The sequence below is a fragment of the Hibiscus syriacus genome, unplaced genomic scaffold (assembly GCF_006381635.1).
Source record: "Hibiscus syriacus cultivar Baekdansim isolate YM2019G1 unplaced genomic scaffold, ASM638163v2 tig00111166_pilon, whole genome shotgun sequence".
NCBI lineage: Eukaryota > Viridiplantae > Streptophyta > Magnoliopsida > Malvales > Malvaceae > Hibiscus > Hibiscus syriacus.
The window spans coordinates 103,083-125,246 of record NW_024063008.1 but is presented as its reverse complement, the minus strand read 5'-3'; the positions used below and the strand labels follow the sequence as shown (position 1 = coordinate 125,246).

At 37.0% G+C, this 22,164-nt stretch overlaps 1 long non-coding RNA gene and 1 pseudogene across 1 annotated transcript; both read right to left on the bottom strand.

The window, feature by feature from the left end:
- Positions 1-1,755: 1,755 nt before the first annotated feature.
- Positions 1,756-12,086, bottom strand: LOC120155216. Its single transcript, XR_005518950.1, has 5 exons — positions 12,045-12,086; positions 11,848-11,961; positions 11,606-11,759; positions 2,549-2,599; positions 1,756-1,788 (listed from the first exon to the last, which is right to left on the bottom strand). It is a non-coding gene; the product is annotated as an uncharacterized LOC120155216 (long non-coding RNA).
- Positions 12,087-13,189: 1,103 nt separating this feature from the next.
- On the bottom strand, positions 13,190-21,813 carry LOC120155147 (annotated as a pseudogene).
- Positions 21,814-22,164: the final 351 nt, after the last annotated feature.

Genomic DNA, 22,164 nt, shown 5'->3' with positions numbered 1-22,164 from the left:
ATGAACAGTCTCTGCATTCGAGGACCTGGCACTCTTGTCGGTACGTTTTCTGGGTTACTTTCTTTATATCAAAGTTGGTTCACCATCAATTTCCAGCTTGCTTCATCATTGTCCATAGATGCTCTGCATCTCATGTTAATTGTTTCCCAAACTTCAGGGACAATACCTTTTGGTTTATTCATTGATTAATATCTGCAAACTGCTTAAACTTATTTCGCTGCTTCCTCTATGATTCCGATGTTTCTAAATCGAATTTGTACATCGATGACCTTCCTTCTAAAGGCTCCATCATGAAAACGAAAAGGGTTAACTTTAAGCTTATGCAAACTCGAAACAAGCATGGACAATTTAAATGAAACTATTGCTGTTTAGAGTTCTATTCAATATTCAGAAATTACATTGCATAAACTTCAGTTCAGGTTATAGTGATGACTGCAAACATGGGGTGCGCCGAATGCCGAAAGAAAGTCTCTCAATTATATCTAAAATAACCGGTAGGCACTTCTAGGCTTAAGTGTATTTGGTTCGATTCGTTTTTGAACCATTTTTCGATTAACTTTAATTATCAAAATTTCATAAAAATTTAGGTTCAAAGTTTTTGTACTTTATTTGACAAAATAACTTTTTATGACTTTTAAACATTATTTAGTGGAGTTTTAAATCATTTTTATAAATATTTATTATGGGTAAACCTCAGAATCATAGGGAAAGTAAGCTTGATTCTAGAATAAAGGAAATCGTATTGTTCAACTTGCAGGACTGAAGGAGTACGTAGTGGATGTCAGCATAAACACGTGATTATAAAGGCAGATTGGGATTCGTTGGGAAGTGAAAAATTATTTTTCTAAGACCGGAATGAGAAAACATTGGCATCCACTTGAAGTCTTCAAGTTGTCTCCAGCATGTGTCGGGTGATGGCAAATCTGATCTCTCCCCAGTGTTGGAGACATCACTGTGTTCAATTACAGTTGTAATAATCAAAACCATTCTTTATGAAAATATAAATTTATCTACACGCAGATGTCATTATTAGATTCAACATTGATAAATAACTTGCGTATCTATAAATAGGAACTAACACTACCAAGTTTGCTAATTTCCACGACGCTAACTACCAAAAGCCAATTGAAGGTGAAGCAGCAGGCTCAAAGACCATGAGTTTCTTCCCTTTTCCTTCATCATACTCTCCAAATGAAGGTAAGTTTAAGTCGAGGAAAAATACTCCGAAGAACCTAGGAGATGGTCGCTTATGACTTCATGATATATCCCATAATTATGCCGAGCAAGCCGATCAAAATGACAAACATGACTGCAAGCCACCGCCGCTGCTACCTTCGCGCCTCACAAGTTCCTAAAAGACTCAAATTACAGAAACGTAAGAAGCAAGGGAGCTTTTGATTGCAGTCTCCCAAGAACGAAAACAAAAGTATTTGCTACGAACAAGACGACATATTTTTGAGAAATAGGGAAAACAAAGAGCTTTCCAATGCAGTCTCTACATGGATTTATTTACCAAGTGATCATTCACAACGGAAGAAAAGGGCAGGGAAGCACAGAATAACTAAAAGCAAAAAAAGTGCTTTTCGCTGTATACATGCAAGCATCGGTCGAGAAGGAACTAGGGAAGGATAGAACAGATAATACTTATTATACACATTTCTAACAATAATTATAATCCATATCGGTTAAAAGTCATGGTCAAATTTCCCTCACCAGTTCTTGGCGAAGCTTGTTATTTTGTTGAATGCCTTGTTCTTTCCTCAGTCAGTTTGTTACAAGAGCTCTTGCCTGCAATTATAGAGAGAATCATCGAGGGTTATTACATTTGTGCTTGTATCACCTTCACATGAAATGTATGTCATTTAGTAAAAAAAGCTTTGGGCTCTAATGGTGCAAAATCTGGCTAGGGAAATATGGAAAACTGCATGAGATTCCTCCTGTTGCAGGGTGCAAATTACAAAGTACTGAATCATAGATTTAGGCTTAGAAGCTCAAAATATACCTAGTAGCAGGGTTCAAATGACGGCCGATAGCGGTGTCCGCGGCCGTATATCTCGGTCACGGCGGTGTCCGAACCGCTATCGCGGAAATACGGTGTGAAGCGGGACACCAATAGCGGCAGATCGTGGCTGCAAGTTAACGGATCGCGGCAATAGCAGACCGCTATCCGCTATTACTCTGTTATTTAATTTTTTTTAAAAAAAGGTTTTTTATTAAAAAAAAATCAGCTCATTCGGAAAAAAATTCAAGATCGCGATATCCTCAATGATCGCAATAACATCCGTTATATCCGCAACCGTGATAAACGCGACCCAACAGAAAATATGATCGCGAACGCTATTTAAAACCCTGCCTAGTAGGTCAAAAATTTTGGTCTGAACAATATCATCTAATGAGAGCAACTGAACAAATGAATGCAGATAATTGACCTTAAACATATGAAATTACAATATTCAGATTACCAAAATAAATACTATATCAAGATAAATGAAATCAATCATGCATATGCAGAAGCACAGAGTGAAACAGAAGACGCAATTAAAAATACCTCGGAAGACATATCTTGAGCTTCAAGCCCTTCGGTAAATGCTCTTGCACCCTGCATTCAGCAACGGAATGTAAACTATTACCTGTCGCAACCGTCTTTCGGTTGGGCCCGGAATTGGGCTTCGACTTGGAATAAAATATTAGAGTCGCCACCGACCATTTTAAAACGAATTTAGGTGGGTCGAACACCATCTTACCTGATCTGCGTTATATCAGAAATGTGTCGGGTTCGGGAGTCGGTTACAATCAATGAAGGATTAGCACCCTTGAACCGCCCTTTCGGTACCAATTAATTTGTCAGTTGTCTTAATTGCGAAAATTAGAAATTTAAATTAAAACTTGAAATATTCAATTCGAATTATTACCTTTGATCGATTGAAATTACCACTGAAAATGCCAAAAAATATTAGATGATAAAATAAAAATAAATACGAGGAAAAAATTCTAAGATAAAATAAGTAACAGAGATAATTAAAAGTAGTAAAAAAGAAAATAAAAAAAATAATAAAGAAAGAAGAAGAAAATAAAATGAATAAAATAAAAATTAAAAGGGTTAGTTAAAAAATAAAATAAGAATAAGAATAAAATAAAAATAAAATAAAATAAAATATTTAAACGTAAACCATGAAAGAAAAAATAATAAATAAAACAAAAATGACTAAATTAAAATAAAAGTAAAATAGAGAGTCCAAAGTAAAAACAAATGCAATTAGTGACCAACTTGAAAGAAATAAAAACATAACTCCAGAGCTACAATATGGAACTCTCTAATGACGCATTCCCTAGTTAACCCAGAAAAATTCTATGAACTCAAAAAATCCTTTGATTTCACGGTGATTCGGTTGGATTTTTTTTGGCATTCTTTACATTAAAAAAATAAACTGGATTTGAAAATTGAATAGGTTCTGTACATATTGACTTCAACGCGGTAATACGAAACAGAGAAAATGCTCTCTGGTAAAGCCCATTTCCTGGGATTCTCTTGAGTTCATCATCGGGGCTCAAATGCGCAAGAAATGGAGCACCACGGCTCTCCTTGGCACTGAATCCCGTCGAACAGTGTAAGGAAACTTGAAACCACGTTATCTTTTTTACTCGTATCCTTGTTCTTCTCCCTTGTATTTTTTCTCCCCAGTCCTCGGTCGAGCGGATTTGATTGTTTCCGAGCCAAAACGCGAACAAGAATCAACATGCAAGGACAATAAAACGAACAAAAAGGTAAAAAATGTACCTTTCTTTTATTTCTTTTTCGAAAACTTTACAAATGCCTTGATTGCTCGTATATCTCTCTAAGTGTTCGTGTGATTTCTTGTGGCTTTGTGTGCGAATCGTGCTTATTTCCGTCGCGTTTCTTGTAAACTCTGAGTATTTTTACGTGTCACCTCCCCCCATTTGCTGGGTTTACAAGCTTATTATTTATAATACAAATAAACCCTATTTTTAGCCTTGTTTGAGTCTTAATCGAACTCTACTTGTGTTGGTTGTTGGTGACGAGCGTCGGACGCTTCGGAGCTGTTGGAGGCGAGAGACGTGCGCCGTGAAACTCGAAGATGGGACCCGTGGCTTGGAGATGCGGCGGTGGCTTGGATGAGATGAGATTAGGGTCTCTGGAACCCTAAACTGATGTGGGTCGTGGGTTTGGGCCTTGTTGGGCCACTGGTTTTGACCTGAAACGTGTAACAAAATAATAAATATATAATATATGTTTAATATAATGTATTGTAAAGGCATGACATATGGGACGAAATAGTGTGTCTACAGCTGCCCCTCTTTGCCCATAGTCGTGTAACGGGGATAGGGCAAAGATTAAAGACACACTTTTCGTTTACCACAAGTGTATCCAAATTAAAATCATCCATATAAGGGGTCGAGTCTCATCGAATATCCTCTGTTGTAGAGTTGAAATCCGATAATTGGACTAAATCACAGAATTACTCCCTCGCCGTGAGGTTGAGTTCAAACTGAGCCCGAAATCCTTCATTGTGAAGTTGAAATTGAACTCGGAGCTTTTGGTAAGTGGCCTCTGAATCATCTTCTGGTTCAAGGTACTCGTCGTGAAGGTGACCTTGATCTGAAGACTGTGGTGTTGTGGGTTACAGATGACTCCTTCGCGCGAAGTTGGGTCAATGTTTGTGAAGTTAGAATTGTATATGGCTCCTTCGTCGTGAAGTTGAGCCTGAGAATTGGATATCCCCCGTCGGTTGAAATCCAATGCAAGTTGCGTTGTTTCGAGGCCAATATCCTTCGTTGTGAAGTTGAAATTGACTCTGAAACTGGGAAGTTGTTTGTTGACAGCCAGCGGCCCCTTCGTTGTGAAGTTGAACTTGTGTTGTCTTGAGTCCAATATCCTTCGCTGTGAAGTTGAATTGGCTCTGAAATTGGGAAGTTGTTTGTTGACAGCCAGCGGCCCCTTCGTTGTGAAGTTGAACTGTGCTGCTTAAACTGGGAAATTTTGTGACAACCAGCGGCCACTTCGTGTGAAGTTGAACTTGTGTTGTCTGGTACTGGGAAATTTTGTTAACAACCAGCGGCCCTTCGTTGTAAAGTTGAACTTGTGTTGTCTTGAGTTCCAATATCCTTCGCTGTGAAGTTGAAATTGGATTGGGAAATTGTTTGTTAACAGTCAGCGGCCCCTTCGTTGTGAAGTTGAACTTGAGCTGTCTCGAGTGGCACGATATCCTCCGTCGTGGAGTTGAAATCGCGGATGGCCCCTTCGTCGTGAAGTTGAGCCTTGACTTGAATATCCTTCGTCGTGAAGTTGAAATCCAAGTATTGTATGTTGCGGGTGGACACGATTCCCTTCGCCGTGAAGTTGAAACCGTGGAGACCCTTTGTTGTGAAGTTTGGCTTCGAGTTAGATATCCTCCGTCGTGAAGTTGAAATCTACTCTCGAGCACATTGTGTTGTTTCGAGCGAAACTGCCTCATGGGAGACAAAATTTGTTTCAAAAGAAACTGTCTCAAGGGAGACAAATTGTTTTAAGGAAAACATATTCAAATATTTGTTCAAGGGAAACCGTTTTCAAAGTAGATGTTCAAGAGAAACTGTCTCAAGGGAGACAAAGTTGTTTTAAGAGAACTATCTCAAGCGAGATAAAATCTTCTAGTGAAAACGGTCTCAAGCGAGATAAATCTTTTTTAAGAAAAACAATCTCAAGTGAGATAATCATCTGCGTTAAATGAGATTGTCTCAAGCGAGACAAAATTTATATTGAAAATGTCGAGTCCGAAGATGAATGTCAACATTTTCAATCTGTCGAGTTGGTGGAAATGTAGCTTCTTGCTGCTGAGTTAAACAACCAACATCAATCTCTAAAGGTGCTTTTGAATCGAGTATCCTTCGTCTTAAAGTCGAAACTGACTCTAAAAGCTGTAAAAATATGTATATGGAAAAAATGATAGATATGATGCTCTAAAATGTATGCATAAGATGCATGTAACATGAATTGGTTTGTTTTATCTCCTGAAAAAGGTCTGATAATTGCATTGGGTTGTTGAATCCCCAACGATGCCCCAATATCCAAAAATGCCCCAATATTTTGATGTTGAATCCTCAAAGATGCCCCAAATGTTCCTCATTCTTGCTTCAACATTGATTCCAAGCATGAGTTTTGTGTCTAAGAGTCACAGTCATTTACCAAGATCCACTCTAAAGAGATTGTCTTGTTTGAAAAAATGTTTTTCTTTCTCTTTTAGTTTCAAAGTCCTGAAAATATCAAAAGAGTTTCAAAAAATGTTTAATCAGAGTTTTGAAAATATTGCCCCTTTCACGGTTTTACAATTGAGACGAATCATAAAACTAGAGTTCATCGGATATCAAAGAATTAATTACAATGTTAATCCTTCATAAATTATAGCTATTTGACAACTGCCAAGATCCAAGCTATCTTTGGGAGATAGTCAAGTAAGGAAAGGATAAAAAGTCTCAGTTATTGTGTTTGGTCAAAGGTTTGGCATTTGATGCTCAAAGGTTTGACATTGGATGCTCAAAAGATTGATGGGTGCTTGCATGCTCCTCTGCTGGAAGTGTTCCTGACTCCCAACCTTTGTTGTCACACTCGGATTGTGCGATGCCTTATCAAGGAATTTACGTGATCGCCTCTGTTGTACATTTTTATTCGAGCCGTCTTTTTAGGTTTTCAACTCGAACCCTCCTTGGTTTCAAGACGTTATTCAGGATTTACGTCTTGAACCCCCCTTTGTTATTTTTCTACCATGCATTAATTACATTTTTTGCAAACAAAGATTAATCCTGATGGACGGGATGAAATCTGAAGATAGTCTCTTCTGTTTAGAAATCCATGTATGATTAGAAGGGACTTTTAAGGCACGTAATGTAGGCCAAGGCTCATGGTTATGAAAGAAAAGGATAAATAGGCCCAAACAAGTGTTTCAGGGTGTTGAACCAAGGATCAATTCATTCTGATGCCTTCATCCTGTCTTTCTCAATTTGGATCTGCTCATATGTTTCTCTGGATTTTCTCTGGATGTTCCATGATCTTCGAGTGAAGTGATTCAGAGATTCGGGAATGATTGTGCTTAATCAATCTCATAGTTTGAAGCTTGATGTGCCATTTGTCTTTAGGGAATCTTTGCATGTGCTTTTGTCCCTTTTCTTTTTGATTTTTGCTCTTTTTCCTTTTGTTCTTGTTTCTCTTTTTCTTTGTTTTTTTGCTTTTTTGCTTCTTTTTTTTGTTCTTGATTGGATCTTCGCACTTGCCATTTGGTCCACTCTTTGGTGTCTCCTTTGATTGATGTCTTCACTCATGTGAGCAGATTTCTTCCACCTTGCCCCCCAATGTGGAGGGTGATCCTTGGTTAGGGTGAATCAGAAGAAAATACTACAGGCTCAAAGGGACAAAGGATATATATTTTCTCCTGTTGTAAAGAGATAAAGAAATAAAGCTGTTCATCATTTCATACATGGAAGTCCTCACAGAAGAGGTATCCCCAGGGGGATAGATTTTCAGGATTAATTTCATTCACATGAAAACAGTGTAGTTAATGCGTAATAGAATTATTTCCAATGAATTGTTTTTTTGCTCCTTGCTCCCAACATATCTTAATGTTCAGGCTCCCGGCGAGATGCCCCAAATTGTGTCTTAGAAGAATGCTCATGTTCAAATGAACAACTCAATGCCTTGGGTATTAAAATGTCAATTTTGAGTCTAAAAAGACAATGGTGTGACTTTATTTGACTCAAAGAAAGGTATGGGTGTATCAAAAAGATAAAGACAATGTTCAAGAATTTCAAAGGGAAGTTATGTCAAAATTTGGTCTTTTTGGTAATGATCAAGGTATTTCATTTTGGGGTTTGAGACATGATAAGAAAGGTCTAATCTTGTCATATGTCAAAAATCTATAATTCTTGAAGAGTTAAAAGAATCCTTAATTCATTTAATATTCGAAGAACTAAAGATTAAATTTGTTCAATTGCTCCACCTTAGAAAGTAGCATAAATTCAATCGTTTAAAAGATTAAGCAAACAGAATATCAGTGACGTGTTCAAACAAAACAATCCTCTAAGTGCAAATAGTATATGCCATGCCCCTTCTTCGGCTGTCAATGCCCCTGAATCCGCAGGTTTTGGATCTTGCGCTTCAGCGCCTTATAGTTCTCAGAGGAATGTTGGAGCATCCTATGTGGCAACTACAAATAGCTTCAACATTGTAGCCCTTAGAATATGTGGACTTTTTGCTCAGATCATTGGCAGGTTTAGTCGTACAACCAGCTGATTGGGCTCATTCGTTGTGAGAGTTTTTTATGATGTTACAATCTTGCTTCCATGTGGTGTCATATGGTTAAAACCACTTCATCGAATTCTCCATGAAGAGATTTCATGTTTATGAAAATACTTAAAAAGAAATGTATATGCAAAATGCAAAAATGCATGAAATGCATGAAATGTTCGAGGCATTGATCCAAAAACATGTATGTTATTGTAAATAACCTTTATTGGGACAAAAGTGTTTATCTTTTAAGAGACAATAAACATATTTAAAGGTACATCCGGACTAAATCCTCTAGGCCGGAACCGGTTGACTAGTCATTTGCCTTCGTCTTTCACAGGTTGAATAACCTGTCGAACCGCTCCGGCCTCTCTGGATGAACCGTGAAAATGTTGAGTTTTTTGTATTGGTTCCCAAAAAGTGTCGAATGACTTCATCTCTGGCTTTCATCCTTTGGTGAATCGGAAATTCCATTGAAATCCTCCATCAAATGGGTTATTCGAAGTTCATTTGCTTGTTTCTTGAATTTGTCGACAATGACTTGCCATCTTGTTCCTGTTGTCCTTGAATGGACTCTCGAGGTCAGTAACCTTTTTCTCGTCTTGCCTCTGCCACCTTTGTCAACCCATTTTTGAAAAGTTACTTTTGATGTACTTGATGGGCACCATGAATGTGACACATAGTTGTCTTGCAATTGTCCTCATTTTCTTTCTGAGCCTTTTCGGACCATAGCCGGACCCTTGCGTTTTATCTCTTGTATTACAACCCCTTTGTCCATTAATGCAGATTATTCATGTTTTAACAAAAAGTTTTTGGGGATCAACACCTCTTTTAAATGATGCAAATAATGAAAACAAAATAAATAGAACAAAAGTAAAATAGAGTTAGTGAGATAAATCAAAACAATAATAAAAACGAAAAATCCTACCCTACATGATATCTACACCGCATGCTTTAATTCCTACCCGGACATGATCTCTATCCTGCATGCTAATTTCACACAAATCCTAACCGCATATTTGTCTAGTTCTCATGCTTGAACAGAAATAAAGCAGGAAATAATTCCGGCACCTAGGGTTTGAATGAGGTTTTGAGGTTGGGCTCTAACTTCTTGTAGTCTCCCGAGTTAGGTTTTAAAAAATGGTACTCGAGTTCTCCTTGCTGGTGCCTCCTTAGGCTTACCAGACCCTTAGTCTTAAACTCATCACAGGCTTGTGTGAACTAAGTTAAACTCGAGAGGACACATTCCCTTATGCCCGCACGGTGATAAACCACACGAAACATAAGGTATATGAATCTCGAAGGCTACTTGCTAGGCCCGCACGGAATAAATTCACACGAAGGCGTCGCTTTCACCCCCACTTAAATAGGGTTTGGAGCTCGGGTATAGAGCCTGAGATGAAAACTTTGAAAAATCTGAAATCATTAAAAAATGTTAGTACAACTATTTATTTGAAAATAATTAAAGATAAATAATTGGAATTGAATAAATAAATTAAAATTTAAATTTACCGTTTTCGCATAAAAGATAACCGAAAATTAATTTCGGCCTGACTCACTTACCTGTCCCCAGCAGAGTTGCCAAACTGTCGCAACCGTCTTTCGGTTGGGCCCGGAATTGGGCTTCGACTTGGAATAAAATATTAGAGTCGCCACCGACCATTTTAAAACGAATTTAGGTGGGTCGAACACCATCTTACCTGATCTGCGTTATATCAGAAATGTTCGGTTCGGGAGTCGTTACAATCAAGGAAGGATTAGCACCCTTGAACCGCCCTTTCGGTACCAATTAATTTGTCAGTTTGTCTTAATTGCGAAAATTAGAAATTTAAATTAAAACTTGAAATATTCGATTCGAATTATACCTTTGATCGATTGAAATTACCACTGAAAATGCCAAAAATATTAGATGATAAAATAAAAAATACGAGGAAAAAAATTCTAAGAATAAAATAACAGATAATAAAGTTAGTAAAAAAGAAAATACCAAAAATAATAAGAAAGAAAGAAAATAAAATGAATAAATAAAATTAAAAGGGTTAGTTAAAAAATAAAATAAGAATAAGAATAACTAAAATAAAATAAAATAAATATTTAAACGTAAACCATGAAAGAAAAAATAATAAATAAAACAAAAATGACTAAATTAAATAAAGTAAAATAGAGATCCAAAGTAAAAACAAATGCAATTAGTGACCAACTTGAAAGAAATAAAACATAACTCCAGAGCTACAATATGGAACTCTCTAATGACGCATTCCCCTAGTTTAACCCAAAAATTCTATGAAACTCAAAAAATCCTTTGATTTTCACGCGTGATTCGCTTGGATTTTTCTTTTGGCATTCTTTTACATTAAAAAAATAAAACTGGGATTTGAAAATTGAAATAGGTTCTTGTACCATATTTGACTTCAACGCGGTAATACGAAACAGAGAAATGCTCTCTGGTAAAGCCCATTTCCTGGGATTCTCTTGAGTTCATCATCGGGCTCAAATGCGCAAGAAATGGAGCACCAAGGCTCTCCTTGGCACTGAATCCGTCGAACAGTGTAAGGAAACTTGAAACCACGTTTATCTTTTTTACTCGTATCCTTCTGTTCTTCTCCCTTGTATTTTTTCTCTTCCCCAGTCCTCGGTCGAGCGGATTTTGATTGTTTCCGAGCCAAAACGCGAACAAGAATCAACATGCAAGGACAATAAAACGAACAAAAAGGTAAAAAATGTACCTTTCTTTATTTCTTTTTCGAAAACACTTTACAAATGCCTTGATTGCTCGTATATCTCTAAGTGTTTTCGTGTGATTTCTTGTGGCTTTGTGCGTGTAATCGTGCTTATTTCCGTCGCGTTTCTTGTAAACTCTGAGTATTTTTACGTGTCACCTCCCCCCATTTGCTGGGTTTACAAGCTTATTATTTATAATACAAATAAACCCTATTTTTAGCCTTGTTTGAGTCTTAATCGAACTCTACTTGTGTTGGTTGTTGGTGACGAGCGTCGGACGCTTCGGAGCTGTTGGAGGCGAGAGACGTGCGCCGTGAAACTCGAAGATGAGGACACGTGAGGCTTGGAGATGCGGCGGTGGCTTGGATAAGATGAGATTAGGGTCTCTGGAAACCCTAATCTGATGTGGGTCGTGGGTTGCTGGGCCTTGTTTGGGCCACTGGTTCTTGACCTGAAACGTGTAACAAAATAATAAATAATATATAATATATGTTTAATATAATGTATTGTAAAGGCATGACATATGGGACGAAATAGTGTGTCTACATTACCAAAAGAATAAAGATAACAAGTGAAGTGATAACAAAAACATATGCAGCAAAATCTTACCGAAGCAAACTCAGCAGCATTTGCATGCCTGCCATCTGAAACAGAGACTCCCGCTGAAGATCCCTCCTCCGACCCTTCTTCTTGAACTGGTGGTGGAGAAACATAAACCATTCTCAATTTGCACTCCTCAACTACGTCCAGCTTCTTTGTTGAACTATAACATGAAACATCCCATAGATATAAGCTGCACATATTTCCTAATTTGAATAGTAAATAACATAGTAAAATAAATAATCACCCACCATTTCTGCAGTTATATCCTTTGCCGTTACACCATCATTCACTTTTACACTTTGAAGGAGGATTTGTCCTGCATTGCATATCAGGAGGAGCTTCCTTTTACGCTTGCATTGTAACTAAATCAAACATTGTATTAGAATTTACCATGAATCCAATAATAAGTAGAGATAGAACCAGCAAATATAATTAATTAGTGTACCCATAACTTCACATGTGGATCGAGGCAAGACGACCCTGCGTTGGGACGAACGCATACTTCTTTGGATTTGTTTTGTTGTTTTCACCTGAAAACAAAATCAATTGTAACTCAAAAGGAAACGTACGATATCAATTGAGATTTAAACCTTAAAAATCAAAGGTTTCAGGTTCGAAAGGTTGATCCATTCATAATTCCTGATTTATTTTCATCAACCAAACAGAGGCTTACGGCGTCGCATTATTTAAGTGTAAGAAGATTAGGATAAATCAAGATCAAAGTTATAAAACTACATTGAAAGGGGAAATTCGAAGCTGATAAATAAAGATGCGTACCTTGAAAGACATAATTATCAGTTTATTCGACAATTGAAGAGAACATGAAATCTGCTTCCTCAGCTCAACATTTCACCAAAAACCACAAGAAAGTGAAGAAACAATCAAAACAAAGCGAAAACCGTAGATCGTGGAGGGAAAATAAAAGAACATACAAGGAAACTTGAGCTCAGAAGGCTCGCTGGTGAGAAGTTCGCCCGTGCTCATTTGGAAGTAATGGCTAAATATGTTTTATTTTCTATTTAATTTGTATCTATATCTATAATTTTAATATTTGATAAACAAATTTAAAACTCAAATAATTATTAAACATTTTCATGTGATAACATTTATGCAATCCAATGTAGAAAATATTAATTTCATTTGACTAAATTCTTTTAAAAGAATATCAAACAACACCCAACATTAAAAAATATATATTTTAAAAAATATGAATTGATAAATCCTTATTTTAATAACAAAAAAAGAGATCATAAAAACTTTTAAAGTTCTAGTTAAATTCCAACTACCTACCATAAAAGGTTTTAAAAGCCATCGTTTAAAAAATAAATAAAAATAAATTTTAGTCTCGGAACTAATAATATTTTTCAATTTAATTTAAATATTTATATTCATAATTTTTTAAAATTAGACAACTTTCCTTCCCAATAATCACATCTCCAAGAAGAAAACAATTCAAGTGGTAGTTGCCAAGTTTCAAAAATGACTTGGCCAACATGGAATCGCCAATAGAGAGGGTGGAACAAGCTTGCTGGTGACCAAATTTGTAGGGTATCATCCACCTTTACTTCTTCAAGCAATATAGGAAAATGTGCATTCAGCTTGGTCATACTTGTCAGTAAGTTTAAGCATTCAGGCCTTTAATGTGCTGTGCAAGTCCTCTAAGGACCTATCAAAGCAAAACAGAAGCAAAGATTATAATAAAATGATCTGATTTGGACTACCAAGCATAAAATGTTTGTGATACTCACCATCTTGGTGTCCTCAAGTGCCACTTCCAATGCATCAATTTTCTGTCCCATAAAGATGATCAAAATCATTGGCATTGGAATTGTTATGAACTGAAGAGAATAGAAAAGGAAAAATCGAAGGAATAAAGATTTTAGAAGAAGAAAAGCAGGGAGATTTCATAAATCAGAATTTCATTCATTCATCAGGTATCTTTTCATTCCTTAGTACACAGTTTTATTTGATTACAATGTACTATAGCAAATAGAAAGAGGACAGTGTATAACTAATTCTCTAACAAACTCCTTGCAGCTGAATATTTTCCTCCTTTGGGTTGATAACTGGATCCACGTCTGAGCCCATCTCCTCTGCCCAACTCTTCTTCTGCTGCCTCCAGGTAATTTCCTTCAGCCCTCTCATTACAGATTGAAATCCTAATTCCCATATCTCTTTTCTCTCAATCCCTAATTCCTCGTCCATTTCCCCAATTCCTCGCTTCAATTCTAATCTCCTCGTCCTGGTCTTCTCTTGCAAGCGTGACAATACCCCCTTCATCAGCAGATCCTTGTCCACAAGGATCGAATTCAGGAAACTGGGCACGCAAGACTGTATAATCTTCCCAGGTATCATTTTCAGCACTTAAATTCGTCCAACGAACCAATAATTGAGTAACAGCACGGTTATCTCGTTTGACAATTTGTTTGCTTAAAATTTTCGCAGGAAATACTTTAAGTTGTCCATCATCTATTACCTGAGGAGGGTCTGATGAAGCCACTGTCTTCTCTCCCAGTTTCCGCTTCAAGAGACTGACATGGAAAACTGGGTGTATTTGAGCAGTTTCTGGTAACTCCAATTTATAAGCAACCTCACCAATCTTTTCAAGAATTTTGTAAGGGCCATAAAAACGGGCTGCTAACTTCAAATTTTTTCTGATTGCCAGGGAAGTCTATCGATATGGTTACAGTTTCAGGTACACCTCTTCTCCCACATCAAATGTTCTTTCACTGCGATTTTTATCAGCTTGCTGTTTCATACGATTATGGGCTTGTTGTAACTGGTCTCTAACAATTTGCCTGATCTGCTCTCTATCTTGTAATAACGTCTGAACACTGTTAACATTAGATTCAGAACACCATAACATTGTAGGAGGTTTATATCCATAGAGTGCCTCAAAAGGGGTAATTTTAAGTGATGTATTATAGTTTGTATTGTACCACCATTCAGCATGAGGTAACCATCTTGTCCATTGAGTAGGTTTTAGGAAACACAAACCCCTTAAGTACTGTTCAAGACATTGATTCACTCTCTCAGTTTGACCATCCGTCTCGGGATGGTAAGCTGTGCTAAAGAGTGTGCTGGTTCCCAACTGCTTCATTAGTTCTTTCCAAAAAAGACTAGTGAAGGTCTTGTCACGATCTGAAATGGCCATCTTAGGCTGACCATTAAGCTTATAAACTTGATCTAAATATAATTTAGCTACTTCCATAACAGTGTAGGGATGAGAAAGTGCTAAAAATGAGCATATTTAGTCAATTTATCCACTACTACTAAATGCAATTCTTATGCAAAGAATTAGGTAAACCTCCAATAAAATCCATAGTTATCACCTCCATGCTTGTTGAGGAATAGGAATTGGTTGTAGCAGCCCAGGTTTAGCCACATGCTCCACCTTAGTGCGTTGGCAGACTTCACATTTCTGTACATAATTAGAGACCATGGTTTAAGTTTAGGCCAATAAAAATAAGATTTCACCGCTGGTATGTAGCCTGAATACCCGAATGCCCTCCATGAGGAGAATCATGTAAAATCTGTAGTATCTGTAATCGTAAATCACCGGACTTTCCCACGTAAACTCTATTTTTGTAACGCAACACCCCTTTTGAATACTTCCAATTTGGAACACTAGCAGTGTTAATAGTTACTGCTCAAATGTATTCTTTAGCATCAGCATCATTTTCATAGCTTTGTTCAATGTCCTTAACCCAAGCCGGAATTATAATCATGGCACCCATCCTTTGACACTCACCCACCTGCACAAATTGTCTTGACAAAGCATTAGCCACAACATTATTACGCCCTTTTCGATATTGAATTTTGTAGTCCAAACAACAATTTAGTCAATCCTTTCTTCTGAATTGTTGTCGTGAGTTTCTGCTCTAACAAATACTTCAAAGGCTCGTGGTTTGTTTAATGATAAACGGACCACACTCAAGATAATGTCGCCATTTCGAAACTGCCAAAAGAATAGCCAAATATTCCTTCTCATAAATAGAAAGGTCCACGTTTTTAGGGCTTAAAGCTTTGCTAAGATAGGCCAAAGGACGACCTCCTTGGGATAAAACAACCCCAATACCTTCTGAGCTTATATCAGTTCCTAAACAAAATTCTTTAGTAAAATCAGGAAGAGCCAAAACTGGAGCCTTACACATTACTTCCTTCAATTGATTAAAACATGTCAATGCTGTAGGAGTCCATATAAAACCTTCCTTTTTTAACATCATTGTAAGTGGTCGACTAATTGCACCATAGCCTTTGATGAACCTTGTATAATAGCCTGTTAGCCCCAAAAATCCCCAAAGAGATTTTAAGTTTTGAGGAATTGGCCAATTTTTCATAGCAGCAATTTTTGATGGATCAGTGGAAACCCCTTGAGCATTAATAATATGGCCTAAATATTCCACTTGTGGTTGACCAAAATAACATTTACTCCTCTTAGCATATAGATGATGTTGTGTCAATATTTCTAAAACTCTTCTCAAGTGTCGTGCAGGAGCAGACAATGTAGTGCTGTACACTAATATATCATCAAAAAATACTAGAACAAACTTTCGCAAATAGGGAGTGAACAGATCATTCATAAGAGATTGAAATGTAGCAGGTGCATTAGTAAGACCAAAGGGCATTACCTTGAATTCAAAATGTCCATGATGAGTGCGAAAGGCAGTTTTGTAGATGTCTGTAGGCTGAATTCGAATCTGCCAGTAACCAGACCGTAAGTCCAACTTAGAAAAATAGGTTGCTCCATGTAATTCATCTAATAAATCCTCCACCACTGGTATTGGAAACTTATTTTTACTGTCTGGTTGTTTAATTGTCTATAATCGACGCAAAATCTCCAAGAACCATCCTTTTTCTTAACAAGTAAACAAGGTGAGGCAAAAGGGCTCTTGCTTGCTTGAATGACAGAAGTTGCTAGCATATCAGAAATTTGTCTTTCCACCTCTGCTTTTTGATGATGTGGAAATCTGTAAGGCCGCAAATTGACCGGGGCTGCACCCGGTTTAAGTGTAATTGAATGGTCATGTACTCGTTTAGGAGGTAATCCTTTAGGTTCATCAAAAACTCTTGCAAATTCTGCTAATAATGGTTGTAGCTCATGAGGCACCTGCTGCTCCTCAATTTCCATAGTTAAGAAATAAATTTCTCCCAATAAATTTGGATCATTGGCAGTAATCTTTTGCATTTTGTCATTAGAAACTGTTTTCATAAGGAATGGTGCTTGATGTCCTTGAATAGATAGTTGTTGTCCCTCATTCTCAAAAGTAATAGTCATAGCATTAAAATCCATAAGGATTGGACTATATTTGCGCATCCAATTGACTCCAAGAACCATATCACTGCCTCCCAGATTAAGTACCCAAAAATCATGAAAAAACTGATGGCCTTGCATAATCCAACATAACTGATTGCTCTTAGCTGAACTGAATAATTTCTCACCATTAACAACTGTAATGGCTAGTGGTTGAGTTGAAACTAACTCAGTACCAGCTTTAGCCCACTTAGGAGTGATAAAGTTGTGTGTGTTGCCACTGTCAATAAGAATATTGAGAGGTTTGCCCTTGACCAAGCCTTGAATTCTAATTGTAGTATATCCAATGTTACCTGTGAGAGCATTGACTGAAATTTCCAGGTTCTCATCTTTATCATTTGAATCTTCCAAAACCTCATCTGTTATGACTGCATCTTCCTGGTTATCCACTTCCTCCATAACATTTAATTGTCTTAACTTGCATTGGTGGCCTGGTTGAAATCGTTCACCACATTTGTAACACAAATTATTCAATCTGCGATACTCCAGCAAATTGTTCTTGTTATGAGGATTTGGTAGAATTTTCTGTGTTGTTGTAATAGCAGCAGGTCTGTTAAAATTTATTTGGGTGGGATATGGTGGGAATCTTGAATTCTGTTTCTGTCTTTTGCTTTCAAACTCCATTGAAATCTCATATAATTTTGCCTGCCTGCAAGCTTCAGCGACTTCTTTAAGATTAAGAGCTTTGACCCTATGTTTCAACTCCTTCTTCAGTCCACTTATGAAAATGGACACAAAAAATTCCTCCCCCAAGGTTGGGTTCTACATTAGAATAAAGGATTTCAGCTCTTCAAACCTCACTTGGTATTCTTCTACTGTTCCTTTTTGAATTAGCTTACTAAATTCCTCTATGACATCTGCATACTGCATATCACCAAATCGATGACATAAGTCTGCTTCGAACTCATTGCATGATATAACCATCAAACCATGATTCAGCTTTTCCCTCTAAATACATGGCAGCTAACTCAACTTTTTGCTCTTCAGAAATTCCAAAGAGATGAAAGAACTTATGACATTTTTTCACCCAGCCCCTTGGATTAGTTCCATCAAAATTCTTTAGCTCTACTTTAGGCCTAGGAAGTATAAATCCAGTGTTTCCTACTGCCCCTCCCTGAACCATTTTGTCCCCATTATTATCCTTTGTTTGATTTTCCATCCTCATTTTTGATTGATCCATTTGCAACTCATAGGGTTTAGATTATAGGATACCTGGTTCATCCATATTGTACGAGAATCTGGACTTATCATTAATCACTGTCACCATCACCGATTTCTTTCCATCAACCTTAATTGGAGTAGGCGTAGCAGTCTGCTCCTTTTCTGAGCTTGCCATGTCTTGCTCATCGTTCCTCCCCGTTAATATTCGTAAGACTTGTTCTATATAGGCTTGATTGGTGTTCATCTTCGATTCCAGACTGTTTAGACGGTTGTTTTGCTCCTCCCACCATTTTGGAGGTTTTGTTTCATCACTGACGTTTTCTACCCTTTTTGATAAATCTTCAATCTGCTCCTGAATGACAGTAAGTTCAGCCGACTCTGCCATAGCTTGATTCTTTCTTTGTTTTCCCAGTTTGCTAATGCCATGAAATTAAGCTCTTATACCAATTGTTATGAACTGAAGAGAATAGAAAAGGAAAAATCAAAGGAATAAAGATTTTAGAAGAAGAAAAGTAGGGAGATTTCAGAAATCAGAATTTCATTCATTCATCAGGTATTTTTTTCATTCCTTAGTACACAGTTTTATTTGATTACAATGTACTATAGCAAATAGAAAGAGGATAGTTGTATAACTAATTCTCTAACAAACTCCTTGCAGTTGAATATTTTCCTCCTTTGGGTTGATAACTGGATCCACGTCTGAGCCCATCTCCTCTGCCCAACTCTTCTTCTGCTGCCTCTCCAGGTAATTTCCTTCAGCCCTCTCATTAGAGATTGAAATCCCTAATTCCCTTATCTCTTTTCTCTCAATCCCTAATTCCTCGTCCATTCCCCCCAATTCCCTCGCTTCAATTCTAATCTTCTCGTCCTGGTCTTCTCTTACAACCGTGACAATCTTATTTGTTGTTAGAGACAAGTGTGAAATTGTACCTACTTTAATGGTCTCTGCATGAGCAGCTTCCTGTGCCATGAGTTCTGGTGCTGCAAACTTATCACTCACCGCCCTTTCCTCCTTTCTCAAGTCTTTACTTTTACCATTATCCTGTTTTTGTGTCCAACTAAACCTTGAATCAATTGACTACATATAAGGAGCATGAGAGGTACAAGCTTAGAGATACTGTATCATGCATCAAAGCATCTCCTGAAGCTAGGTCACCATTTCCTTCATTAATGGTCTCTTCTGTTGTAGAAATTGCCTGTAATATAATAATTGATTACATTAAGGATCATATTGTAGTGAATCAGTGAAATCATGTTCATATTTACATCTACCAAGTTGGAGTTAACCTGAAGCATCTCTGTAATTTCAGGATTCTTCCAGGGTCCTTTATCACTAAGCAAGCAACCCCATAGTCGGCACATGTACAACTTCCGCCGAGAAATGTCGGCAAATTACTGTTGAGTACAGGCCTTAAAAGCATAAGTACATACATATATGTGGCCGTACGTGCACAACTGCCAACTTTGCTACATGAATAGTAGACATGAGAATGATGAATTACCTAGGATCGATCACTTCAATTAGGTTGCTAAGGTAATTAGATCCCAGCACCTGAAACATCATGTTATTTTCCCCAAGTAAACTTTTCCCTTGTTTGAGAAGGAAACCGCATATAATATATATTTACACACGCAAATTCGACAAAGGAAATCGATTGCATGAGTACGTACATGAATTTTTGCCAAGGTTCGTGCCTCCGTAAAGGTCTTTAGGACCTGCCATAGCATCCTGAACCCAGACCAGCATTGATAATGAAGAGCCGGTTTAGAGTCTGCAAGAACAAATATGGTTAACCAAAATTACCCAATAATATTAGTGAGTAATGAACACAACCTAACAAGTCTTGAGCTATGGCTTATTCAAGAGTATAATTGGAAGAACCAGTTGTGTCTGCATACTGAACAAATTTCTACTGTAATGAAAGCTAATGGAACAGAGATTTGCCTACTAATTGCCTCAAATAATGGCTAACAATAAGTTACAACTAGCAAGCATCCTGATCCGAGCTTTTGGCTAATCGGTCAACACATAGTTGTAATCGGACCTTACAAGTTAACCGTTCCCACAATCTTCTTCTCCCTAGTTTATCCAATCTAAACCAGTGAAACAAAATGGAATTGAACTTACCTCTGGGTAGTAATTGCTGTCAATCTTGTGAATTTCCATGAAGAGATATCTTGCAGGCTTCGAGAAATTAGACATTCCCTTGACAGAGATAACACTCAAATAAATTTAGAACTCACTGTCAGGAAGTCAGCATTTATATAATATATCATGCTCCAACATACTGATGTAAATATTGTCATAGTAAATCGGTCATATCACGAGTAAAAAAACATCGATCTCAATTAATGCGTACTATACTATGATGCAACTTAAAGACATGATTAAGACAAGTAGAACTCTTCAGCAAGAAAATATAAAGCTTCATTTTTCTCCTTTGAAAGATGCAAAAGAGTGAGGGTGAAATTTAGAATGGAAGAGATGCTTACAACTCCCTTCACGTCTAAGATACTTGTGGTGGATGCTATATGCCTCTTGGCTGCAATTGAGCATGCAGGAAATCTCAAATTTAGTGTTTTCTCTTGTTCTGATACATGATGCTCAACAAATCTGTCTATGCTGGTTACTTGTAGCAATGCATTCAGGTCTACCATCCCGACCCTTTCTATGTATACCGTTCGACACCATGAAATCCATGAGGGTAGCATTTCTTCACCTCTGCAAGCTCGCTGAACTTAAAGTCCAGGATGGCAGATTTAAATGAGAAGATAATGAGAGTTTTGAGCAAGCAATCCAGGTGGTCCTTAACTTATCAATGTGGTGCTAAAAATTCATGCATAAAAAGGCAAGATATAGGTTGAACTTTGCTTGCCTTGTGGATTGTATCAACTCCATAATCCTTGCGCCATTGAAGATAATTTAGAAATTTTCCTTTTTCTTTTTGCAGATCAAAATCTCTCATTCTTAGAAACCTAGATATATACAGATATATATATATTTAGACAGATATATATTTAGAAGGCATTCGTACATTCTTCCATCAGTATGAACATTGCCATTCACTTTACCGTAAAAGTGTATGATAGTCATTGTGCTTTGCTGGTAACTGATCCTCAAGGAAAAGTAATTCACGGAAAGACTGAACAATTTGTTCATCTTTCGGATCGTGAGTTCCTTCGAGGATGGTTTCCATGCTTTGCTCTTCCCGAGTCTCTTCAATAAATCATGAACCTTGAGCGGATACAAAAGCACAGACTTAAGCCCCAATGAACTCGTCGGCTTCTCGACTTCTTGAGGAGGAGGTGGAGGGAGGAGGAAATGGTTTTCGATTGGCGGATGTATAGGCTTATTCATCACCTCGGAAACTGATTTGTATCTCTACAGGGAGAGTCCTCACTGTCTCCTCCACCTCTTTCTATAACTACCTCCCTATATTTCTCGTTTGATTTATGCATATTCAACATCAACAAAAAGAACACTTTTCAAAGAAATGGAAATGGAATAAAACAAATTAAACAATCAATGTCCTAAGCTGCTGCAATTACAACATGTGATTCAACAATGTTCCAGATACTCTTGTCCTGCAGTTTTCATAAAGAACCTTTACTGAACAAGAACCTCAAGTCTTAACCATCATTAGCCAATGTGAAACATGTAAGGAATTAAAAAACAAAAAATGGGAAATTCTTACTTAAACAAAATCTATTGAAAATCAAAGTAAAAGCAATGCCAAAAGTGATTAAGCTTGTATTGATTTTACCAGTTGTTGAATTGGAAACTAATGGATGAGTGATTATTTTGTTAGATATGTTGAGGAAAATATTTTTAATAGTATTGACAATAAAAAATATAATTCAACGATTTTAAGATATGAGAAAACGTTATGGATAGTTTATAAAAAAAATATATGAATTGTTAAACTTTATACTATACATTTTCTAATATAAAAATACGTATATATAAGTCGAATACGTAGATCATGGTTTAGGCGAGAATGGGTGCCAAACTATCGGATTCTTTTAGAAATTCGCTAATATAAAAATACTATATGAAATAAATTCAAATCATAGACACGCGAGTCCATCA